At 31.7% G+C, this 11,794-nt stretch overlaps 1 long non-coding RNA gene across 1 annotated transcript; it reads left to right on the plus strand.

Moving 5' to 3' along the window:
* Nucleotides 1-1,076: 1,076 nt before the first annotated feature.
* On the plus strand, nt 1,077-6,931 carry LOC125053165. Its single transcript, XR_007117538.1, has 3 exons — nt 1,077-1,276; nt 6,445-6,538; nt 6,916-6,931. It is a non-coding gene; the product is annotated as an uncharacterized LOC125053165 (long non-coding RNA).
* Nucleotides 6,932-11,794: the final 4,863 nt, after the last annotated feature.

The following is an 11,794-nucleotide window of genomic DNA, read 5'->3' on the forward strand; positions in this document are numbered from 1 at the left end:
TATTTAACAAATTTTCTGGTCGTAAATGTAATGAAGTTTCGTGTTTGGCCAATTTTATGACTTGTGTTTTCAAACGATAACAGCGATGTATATGTCACGTGATCATGAAACTTTATTTCTTTATCACAATATATAGTTATGAATTGTTGTACAAATATACTAAATAAAACATGTGATATTTTTTTTATATTGCTTATTATGTATTCAAATAAAAATTAACAACCCATTTATAACAACATTTTTTATAGTAAGTTAGTTTTATTACTATTGTTTGAATTTACGACTTTATCACAAATGAGGAGTACTGATGATTTTACCAAGATATTCTGTATTAATAGAATACACTATAATACACACACTTGCTAGGCATATTTATATTATAACTTGTAAATAATAACTTAATGAAATTTAATTCTTTTAATTCTTTAATTTAAATGTTTCTAAATTAATTTATTTTATTTTGTCTTTAAAAGTCTTTTAGGATATCCCGAGTGACCTTAGAGGGTAGATGTAGATGGAGGCTAGATAGTGTATATATAACATAAACATCATACAAATGAAAAAAAATATCTTCGGTTTTTGTCAAAAATGTCTGCCAATTGCATTCAGTAATTTCTAGGTTTGCTATAATATTCCTTGCATGGTTAATTTATGGTAAAATAATTATTCATATTTATACATTAAACTTAAATTACACGTTTAAAAATAAAGTGCTTTTACGAAAATTATATACAAATAAATTTACTAGGTAAATAGTCACACATACACCCAAACACACACATTAACACATACGTACGCACACACACACCAATATTTATAAGTATTACATTTTAGCCGTCCTTGGCATTTCTTTGTTACTACATACATTTAGTTTTGTAATTTTTATAAAAACTGTTGGTTACCTAAATAAAAATAGATAAATAAAACAAAACAAAATCATTATTAATTTTAATAGTAAATAATTGTTTAGTCAGCAATTTTAATTATAGTTTATATATTGGTTTAACCAATGTTTAAATTTTAAGTGAACACGATCCTCTTCCCGTATCGACTCCCGCGCAGTTTCAGCCCACAACACTTTAGTAGCGCGCTGCTACACGCTACATATATTGTTTTTTAATCGTAGTTTTCAGTAATTCAAATACTTTTCATTTAAATGTTATTATTAAATTTGTACACATATTAAATTTAGAATGGTTAGATTATGGCAAGTGAAGAAATTTTCCTCAAAATGTAATCAAAAGAATAGTGTTACGCTATTATTATCTATCATAATGTGAGTGGTTGCAAAGGTGAAAAAATTCGGAGGACATTGTACCTATTTCCTTCGGGACTTGTATTATTTTATTTTATTACCAAATTAGGTGATCTATACTATTTTTAGATTGCTTAGTATATTATATATTTGTTAATAGATAGAAAATATTGATAAGCAGTGTTGGCCTAGTGGTTTCGTATGTTCAATCCCCGGCTGTGCACAACTGTGCTTTCTTTCTATCCCTCGAACGGTGAAACCGGCTTTCCTTAGACCTAAAAAAATGTCGACGGCGTGTGTCAGGCACAGGAGGCTGATCACCTACTTGCCTATTAGATTGACAAATGATCATAAAACAGATACAGAAATCCGAGGTCCAGACCGAAAAAAGTTATACTGATTCACTTTCTATTTTAGTAAATATTGATAAAATGTTCTAAACGGGGAGGGCGGACCTATAAACTGGTGCGGAATTGCACGAAGCATTTGAAATAACTAAAGTACATTAGATGTGTAAAACTTTACTATATAATTTTTAATATGTAATCACGATTTTTCTTATTAAAATGTTATATTATTACAACAGTCAAGTAGTCAACACTCGGAAATAATCCAACCAATTTCGATTTATTTTATTTTAGTTTGATGATTTTATTATGGTAAGATGCCTTTTATGTCCGACACATTATAGAACTCTTCCATTTTCAGCCATGGCAATATATTTATGTCACTTAGCCGCTCAACTGTCAAGTAAAATGTCATTTTATTTATGTATTTGGGGCTGCAGATGTGGTTATAGTAATTCAATGTCAAATCAAATGTAATAAAAACCTTATTATTGCTCTTTTTGTAAGATTCTTAAGATTTTTTATGTATGTATTTCATAGTGTGTCAGCGGGTGAGCCACTAAACACCTTTTGTAGTAATTGTGTCGGTTTGTATACATTTTTTGCTTCACAAAATATGTCACTCGATGACATACTTACACAGCGTGCCAGTTTAAAGTGTTCGTAAAATATATAAATAAACTTAATAAGATGGACAAAATGGTACAGCACTACGTAATGAAATTTCCTAGTAAATTATTTGCTAGATTACGTAAATCTTGAATTAAAACTAAAATAACTGTGCAAAAAATTATATATTAAATGTCAATTCTGGAAGTGTAATGTACCAAAATAATTTATACGAGACCCATCAGACTCAGAAAGACTTAGACTTCAAAATTTACTTGCATTAAATGAAGTCTTTCAGGACAATGTTATTTAAGAATTAAGAGGAAAGCAAGAAGCACATTATTATTAATACATATTAAACCGTTATTGTAGTTGTAGTTTCAACCTTATAAAAACAGACGATTACTACATAAAATAAACATAATATATAAATTGAATTAAGAATTGGCCTTTGGGTATAGTATCCTTCAGCTTATGACTTTCAGCTTTGTATTTGGTACCTCCATCCATTAGGTACTTGGTTGCTACAGCAATGATATCATCTGACCAGCGTTCTTTTGGTCTACCTATAAGCCGTTTACCGCTTAGGATTTCATTTCATCACTTTATACGTCCAACTTTTTTACATTTGTAAATAAGTAATCATCTTTATATAAACAATATATATAAGCCGATTTTAACTAAGATGTTTTAAAAAAATGCTTTTAAAATACTTTTTTGTCCCTGTGGTAGAATCTTTAATTGCAGTATTTCCTCGCTTTATAAACGCTGAGCGTATAATAATTCCAATTACGTACGGTAGTTACTTAGGCCTCTAGAAATCATTAATTATGTGATTTATAGCCTTAAAGTCCCTTATCCCCATCAATAAAAAATGACCCTACAACCCTACCTAGTGGTTCAGTTTAAAAATCGTTTCATATAACAACCGCAAACATTTCAAATCCCTGTAATTATGTGTCATTATAAGGTTTTAATGAGAATAAATACATTTCACCCCTTGCTCTCCACAAAGATATTAGCAATAAAAAGTGTTGTGTAAACAGGGGTATTAGGCGGTTCAACAATGCGCCATATTTATATTAATATTGGTTCATATTGGGCGGCGCACAGCGGGACCCGCCGGCTTGCTATGAATTAGTACAGTGCACAATAAATGCTATAATATTTGATTTGTAAAGCACACTACAACAATAGGCAGGCACGAGGATGTTTGGGTATAAGTCATATTTTTCTTCGCCAGCCAGTCGGAGCTTAAAATCACATTTTCATGATGATGAAGTGGTCATGTGATCTCGTACCTCTCTTCACCACTACGTTAAGACTGCAAATAACAATTGGTTTGAAAATGTATGCCGACTATAGCTATAATAAAACATTATATTGAAATCAATAACTACGGACGTTAGCGTTAGAAGAACAAACAAATCATGGCCAGAAATACAAAAAAATATCTACTTATTAAAAACAAAAGTATTAAATCTTGTTGTATTCTATTGACGTTCTAATATCAAAAGTAAATCATAGTACATTTAAAAAATTCTAGATTTAAATCTTAGCTATCTCTATCATATCTATGTGTGAGCGAGAAACCTAATCCTAAGGCTTTCAAAGGCAAACTCGGAAACCGTGTGTTCATTGTGTCGCTCGCCGCACGCATTTCCGCTAACAAATTGACACATATATCGCTTTCAAAATAATGAAATTAATTTGGAACCTTAATTCAAGCACTTAAGATATATTTTTAACCAGCTAATTTTTTTACAAGCTTAACGAAATTGATACTATTTACAATTGTATAAAGTCGCTCACAAACACGACAATTTGTAACTTATTCAAAAGAGTATATTATTAAGAGATCAATTTCACGTGCGGTTTCAAACACGATACCTCATTTTGCCTGATTTACCTTTGATACTGTTCCTGAGAACTCGCTCTAATTCATACGAATTCGTATAATGTCGTATTGTGATGTGGCGAAAAGACGTCTTGTAAAGGAATTTACAGAACAGGGAAAAGTCTATTCAGTTTTTTGTTACAATTCACGCAAATGATCGGTGAGCCTCATTCGCGATTATTAAGTGTGTGAAGGTCCGTTAAAATGATCTTTGGGAAAATCAATATAACAAAAATAAATTTTTCGCTGAGCTTCGAATTCCTCTAGTAGTATTTAAAATAATAATTATTAAAATCGTGGTATAACTATCGATAAATAAATTGGCTTGCAGCAGTGGCCTACTGGTTTCAGCCAGCAACTCTCATCTGTAAAGTCATTGTTTCAATCCCCGGCTGGGCAGGCACCAATGAACCTTCTGTCTACATAGACATAGGCACATGCCCATTCAGCACTCTATCGTACGTAAACATCGTGGGGAAACCGGCATGCGTCAGGCACAGAAGGCTGATCACCTACTATTAAGAAAAATGATCACAAAACGGATACAGAAAGCTAAGGTTTTTGGTTATTAAATTAAGAAATGAGCAAAAGTTTTCTCATATTAAATTACATTAGTGAAATGTTTTTATGAAGCAATTAAAATGCTCCGATGTGATTTTAAATGCTTCATAAAATGATTACACCGTACATCGTAAATATTTGATTAACTTAACATTTGCGCTAACCGTGATTTCTGGAAAGCACTTGCAACGTCTAAAAAAAAAAAAATCAGTGGCGCTATAACCTCTTTAGGTCTTGTCCTCAGATTTCTGAATCTGTTTTATGATCATTTTTAAATCTAATATGCAAGTAGGTGATCAGCCTCGAGTGCCTGACATACGCCGTCAACGTTTTGGGTCTAAGACATGTCGGTTTCCTCACGATGTTTTCCTTCACCGTTCGAGCAAATGTTAAAGGCGCACATAGAAAGAAAGTCCATTGGTGCCCAGCCGGGGTACGAACCTACGACCTCAGGTATGAGAGTCGCACGCTGAAGCCACTAGTTGCTCTTGCAACGTCTAGTTACGAAAATAATCTAATAAAATCTAACGTTTTTAAACATCCGTTTAATATCTGTTAAATATGTTTTATTTGGATGGGTATCAAAAACTTAATCTAATTAATCGTAATTGGTTTTAATAATGCAGAATGTTTTTTTAGAAAATAACAAAACCAATCCGTTTCATAAAAATCTACATAAAATGTTGGGCAGGTATCCGTAAACCCGGCCGGTTTATATCAGCAGTTATCCGCCAAGTTAACGAGACCTAGGCAATTATCGAAATTGCTCACACAACTCTACAAGTTGTTACTTTTATAACGTTTTTAAAAACATTTTAGTATGACATAACTGAGAGATCACCAACTGAATCGTGTTTCGTTTCAGTGTTAATGGTCTAAGATCCCGATATACAACGACCTTCACCGAGATGCTTATTTAATGAAACGTATTTTATATTTAATTTAATATGTCAATTAATATAATCCATATGGGTTGCCTAGCAAATTTCAGTCCAGAGTATTTTAATTAAAATTAAAAAAAAAATGTTTTTTTTTAACATTTCACCGGTATGATTATTAGATATATTCTATACCAATCGAAAGTATAAAGCCCATAGAATATGCAAACGTCAGGTATCAATTAATTATTTATGTGTATATTTTTTATATGACTCTAAAGTATATAAACATCTTTAGTAAGAAAGAAAGTTATAGTGATACATATATAATACTACCCTGATTAAAAATATTTATTGAAAAAAATTAAAAAAATTGACTACATGCAAATTATAACACATGAATTATTATTTCTAAATAATTTTCCTATACCCTATATGTTGTCATTAAATATACAAACACTTCTCTTATGTATAATAAATTCTATAATGTCATTGTTTCACAAATCTTTTTAAATATAGAACGCTTTAATAACACCGTGATAAATTCACCAAAAATCAGCCTGTATAGGTTGCCCAAGCCAATACTGTTTTAATTGGCCCTTGTAGGTACAGTATTAATACGTTACGGCCATTTCACGGCAATGTTCTTTATTCTTGCTTTCTACTCTCTTTGCGGATTCTCACTCGGCTACGATGCTGGTAATTTATGTACAACTCATTCTAGATCAAACATTCAAAAACGTCAAACTCCATTTTCTGTGTGTATGTAAACGCAGACAGTAAAACGCGACGTAATATGTTTTTATTAATTTTTTAAATTTTAAATATCGTATCCTAATGGACTTTCTATTAATGATATTTTTTCATATAAATAATAAATAATTAAATTTTCTACAGAGCCCCGTCATGGACCTCCCTTAGCGGGATCATTGAGCTCAGTGGGAGCAGGAGAAGAGCATTCTCCACCTATTTACAGGCCTGGCTCGCAAGCGTGAGTATTATCATATTGCAGTATTGGGACTAAGTATCCAATGTACACATCCTAGGTATTCGTTGAGGAAGTTACAAAAAATATTCACTATTACAAATTGGTTTTTAAATGTTCTAATCATATCATAAATAGAACATATTATATAGTTTAATTGCTTGCCATCGATAACGAGACACCAATCTATATATACGGTTCCTGGGACAGAGATGTTTAATTTATAGAGAAATATTACTGTCTCTACATATAACTAAAGTACCAAATAATTAAATGGCTAATAGGGAAAAATGCTAAAAAAGAGTACTGGCGACTCTTGCTTTGTATAATCTTAGTTCATACAGCATCTAACATGTCTAAATGCGACAAAATTTTATTAACAGTTACGTAGTATCCCAATTCGTGAAGCCAAAGCCGCCTCACCAGTACTGGGAAGAGGAGACATCTCAGTCCCTCGTGCCCGAGAATCGCAACTGTTTGTTGTGTGAGAGTCAAGACTCGGGCGCGTGTCGTGCTATGCCCTCGTGTGTTTACTGCGAGCCCACTGTCACTGCCCTGTGCGAGAGAAGTACTCCATGTCTGCGATGCACAGGTGAGATATGTATATTAGTTATTTTATATCATCTCATTCAGTAATATTCTAATTATGAAATGAAAAACAGAACTTTTATTAGCATATTTTATTAACATACTTAAGAAAATTAAATTAAAGCATTATTCTCCTAACAAAACAATGCTTTAAAACAATTTTTTAATTATTAAAGTACAATGTGTCCCGACCAAGGAGGTTTCAATTCAATTTAAGTACACATTATCTGTGGTGAGCGCGCTGGTTCCGAGCCAATAGACAAATAACAGACTTTTGTTTCTTTCATATTGCATTTTATTTAATGTACCTATAGCCATGAGATTAAATAAAGTAGTGTATAAAAAACCGTTCAAAAAAACTACACTCATATTTTAATACCATCTATTATATGACAGTTGCATAAACTACTATTATAAAACATTTTTCGTTTGTTAATTGTTACAGTGATTAAGAACCCGTTTTTCAAATGCATCCCAGGAGAGAAGTATATGGATGAGTGCGATTCCTGCCGATGTACTGACGGCCACGGTGGTTGGTGTACGGATCAATTCTGCGAATTCAGAGCGCTTCATATTTATGCTATGAAACTCTCGGATGGAGAATTTTACTGAAGGAATTCAATAAATATCGTTTTGAAAACTAGTTCGTATTTCCAAGGAAGGAAAGTCCCTCATTCCTAACCCAGAAATTTAATATACACGTGTATCTTTTTCATCTCTCTCATTAATATGTACTCTCATGTACAATTTAATAGATTTTTATGAAAAATCATACAAAGTTTTTAAAGATACTATAACTGCATTTAAGGTTCTTATTTCTTGATTCGTAACTTAAGACCGTTATATTACTCTATATAAAAAGATAACAATTATTTTATAGCATAATATGACTTACTGGTCCTAGCAAACCTTTCAGAAACCTCAAAAAGTTTTAGATACGGATATACCTACTAACCCCTAATAAATTATGACGTGGAGTGAGGAATATCCGGTGGACACTGGTCCATGATATCGGGACTCTTAATTTAGCTTTTTGTAATAAATTTACCTAATACGTATAGTACCTACTAAAATTCCCAAATGTGAAACAACAGACAACCCTTTAAGTACTAATATAAGATTACCTCAACAAAGGAGTTCTATGAATGAATAATACAAAAAATATTATTGTGTAAACTTTGTATTGGTTAGCGATGCGCGATATTTCGAATCAATATTACATCCGTTCACAAGCTCTCACAAGTAATTACAACTCTTTACAACGTACTATTTATTTATACACATTGTACACATTTCCGGATGATTCTATTATTTCTTTATTACACAAACCAACAAACTCTAAAAGCGCGCGAAACTAGACCGGTAAAATTTTAAATAAAGAATTCGGCTTTCAACAATGATTGATATAAATTATGCTATTATTCATCAATGAATAATATGCCTTATTATCCTTACATAAGATCGATATTGCGATAAATTATCTGCAAAGCCGGGCTGAACAAGTTGCCACTGAATTTCACTAATTAACACAAATATTTACACTATAGAGTATCCTTCAAGCGTGTATCCTCCACCTCAAAGCATTAAATCTTAAGTAAGAAGGGTCAAATTAATTATTTGTAAAGGTTTTCGGTACCTGGGTGGGCGAAGGATAATCCATAATAGTGTGGTTTAAAAGTCCTTTTGTAATGAAATCAAATGTAGATTCTAAGATATGTTTGTTAGTAAAAAACGAAATGGTTTTCGGACAGCGTTAAATACCCATTTTAAGATTGATAAAAAAATATAATTTACGTAATTGTATGGCAAATGCAAATAACTAATTACATATATATTACTTTAAACATACCTTTTTTGCATATTTCCACTATTAAAGCAGGGCCATAAATTTGGTGATATCGGCCGGTCGTTCGGATTTGATGACGCATTTATCACTGCGATACACGATTTTTAGGGCTAAAGATTAATTAGGGTAGGGAGAAATATTAGCTTTAACAAATGATAAGCAAATTGTATAAGCCTGGAAGGTGACTACGCTAAAGTTTTATAAATATAAATAATAATAAAACGATTAAATTAAAATTACTTATTTATTTATTTATTAAAGTTCACCATATGATATATGATGTATGTACGCTGTACACTATATGTTACGCTATCTATTCTATACATGACAATTATGGTAAAGAAAAATGGTAGAGAACATTAGAAAATTTAAATATTACACTTAAAATTTTTGATTTTACTAGTATTTTTGCTTAACATGCGGTTTAGGTAACAGATAGGCATTTAACAATGCTTTTTTTACACGCTTTATATTAGCTTCACCTGTATGTTTGTATGTAACCGACTCCTTCGGACTCGATTTTGACCCACTTTAAACGGACAGATTTAATTCAAACTTTGTACACTTAAAAAGAATCAGCGATAATATAATAATTTCATAGGTTTATCTCGAAAAAACAATGAAATTTTTTTTAAGTCCACAAAGCAATACGATTAAATTGAGACAACACGTATTGCTGCTAGGACTAAAAAGTGGAAAATAAATATGGCTTAAAAAAACTATAAAACACGCTTTTAAAGCACATCAAACTAAAAAGTGAAAAATAAGTCCTAATTTAGACTGAAAATGGTAATGAACAAAAAATACTGGTTTTATTGTGAAAAATTAGGAATTATTAAGATTGCTTATTATGCTAGGCATATCACTTAAATTGGTTGTAGTATATATATACTGTATAAATAGACGATTACTGTATTGTATATATCGATGATATCTTATCTTAGCTTTATGTCGCAAGTTTATATTTTTATAATATCGCTTATTATTATTACATATATTCTGTAACCCTGCCCGTATCAATCTTGATCTTACATGCAAAAAAAATGGTAACATTAAAAGTGTTATCAGTAAAGTACCAAATAGGTATTTGCAAGATTGATTTCATTAATATTGTCAGGTGGTCCCGTCGCACGGACAACAAGCATATCGTACCTACATGACCGATGACCGGTGATATTACCTGCGCATTATCAGATAACTCGATATTCAGACTTCATTACTATTATAATCGCTTAAAGCTTGATATATAATCAATAAACACTCTATCAAATCATAATGTAATTGCTATATAATAAAGAAAAATATAATAAATAAAATTAAATAAAAATTGCCTATATTCAAGTGCTATAATAAGGATTGCATTAAATTTATGTTATTATTGTATTTCATATTAGTACACGACCTCCGACGGAGGGAAGGCCTCCTCCAAGTTCTTCCATTTGTCTCTCATCTTCGCTACTATTTTCCAATGTTTTCCCGCTTTGTTTTCATCTTCCCAGGTTTATAATGGGCGTCTTTATTTCTTTAAAGAACCACGTAACATGGTTGCTTTCAAGCCAGGCTTGGGTAATTCTTGCCTTGTGACCAGGTGCAGAATCCTGCTGGAAAGTCCACGGTATATTCAAGACTATCTTGATACACTTTGGCTGAAGTTTTCACTCCTTTTTCACATATGTAGTTTTGTGACTCCTTGATAAGACACGCCTCACCAAACCATTACTGATGCAGGTTGTCGAGTCCTAACAATAGAGCAGAGCATTTCTCGCGATAAGATTTTTGCTTCCGAAAGGGTTTTCGATGAATTCTGCCTTTAACATCATTGTAGTTCTACAGCCCGCGGCCGCCCCGATCTTTTCTGGTCTTCCACAGACGAAGTGTTGTTGTTGATAGTACGATTTACGAACATACGGCTGATACCAAGCTTTTGAAGTGTCTGGATTCCAGACTCTGGAATATAACCGACGGATCCTTACCCACTTTGTGCAAAGCGATCACTGCAATCCTATTTTCTTTATCACCTCATTCCATATTGTACGTAATATGGAATGAGGACGCAAAAATGTGTATAAGATGCAACATCGAAAGAAGTTTTTAAAAATAATGTACGTGTTCCAAATTCAAAAGAATTAAAAAAAATAAAAAAAGATAAGTTTTTATGTAACAGTATTTATGGCTAGACTAGTTAGGAGGTTTCAACGTATAATTTTTTATATCGATTTATTTAAAGATTTTATAGCAAATCAATAAGATTTTTCTCCATCTTTGTTTATTAACAGATTATATACACACGAAGCATTGACAGAGAAGCAGAATGTCGACGTTAAAAGAAGAATAAACAATAATAATACGAAATATAATTAAAATTGATTTTGATATGTTTGGCATACCAATTCACAGTATTAAGTATCTTATAGTATTTATATAAAGATAATCAAGCTCTATATCGCAAGTTTATTGTATTCATGTGTATTTAATAACTTGATGTGATTAAATTATCCGTTGGGAGTCCACAGCTGCTGATAATGTTATCATAACAGATAAGGTATAATAGTGAAATACCCCGTCGTACGGGTTAAAAACATATAATATTTTATTATATTCATTGATATTTAACCTCTGAGGCTGTATTTTTTTACCTGTCTTTTTAGTCAACATTGCTTATAAAATTTTGAAAATTCTTTATAAGTAATATTTGCTTGGATGCTAGAAAATATTAGCGAAACAAAGGAGTTTGCTCTACGACACTGGTAGAAACCTTGTTTTGAATTTTCGACATATATTATTATCGTTTCCTTATCGTACACGATTAATCATAGTATTCATAGCCT

This window comes from Pieris napi, chromosome 10 (genome assembly GCF_905475465.1).
Source record: "Pieris napi chromosome 10, ilPieNapi1.2, whole genome shotgun sequence".
Taxonomy (NCBI): Eukaryota; Metazoa; Arthropoda; class Insecta; order Lepidoptera; family Pieridae; genus Pieris; species Pieris napi.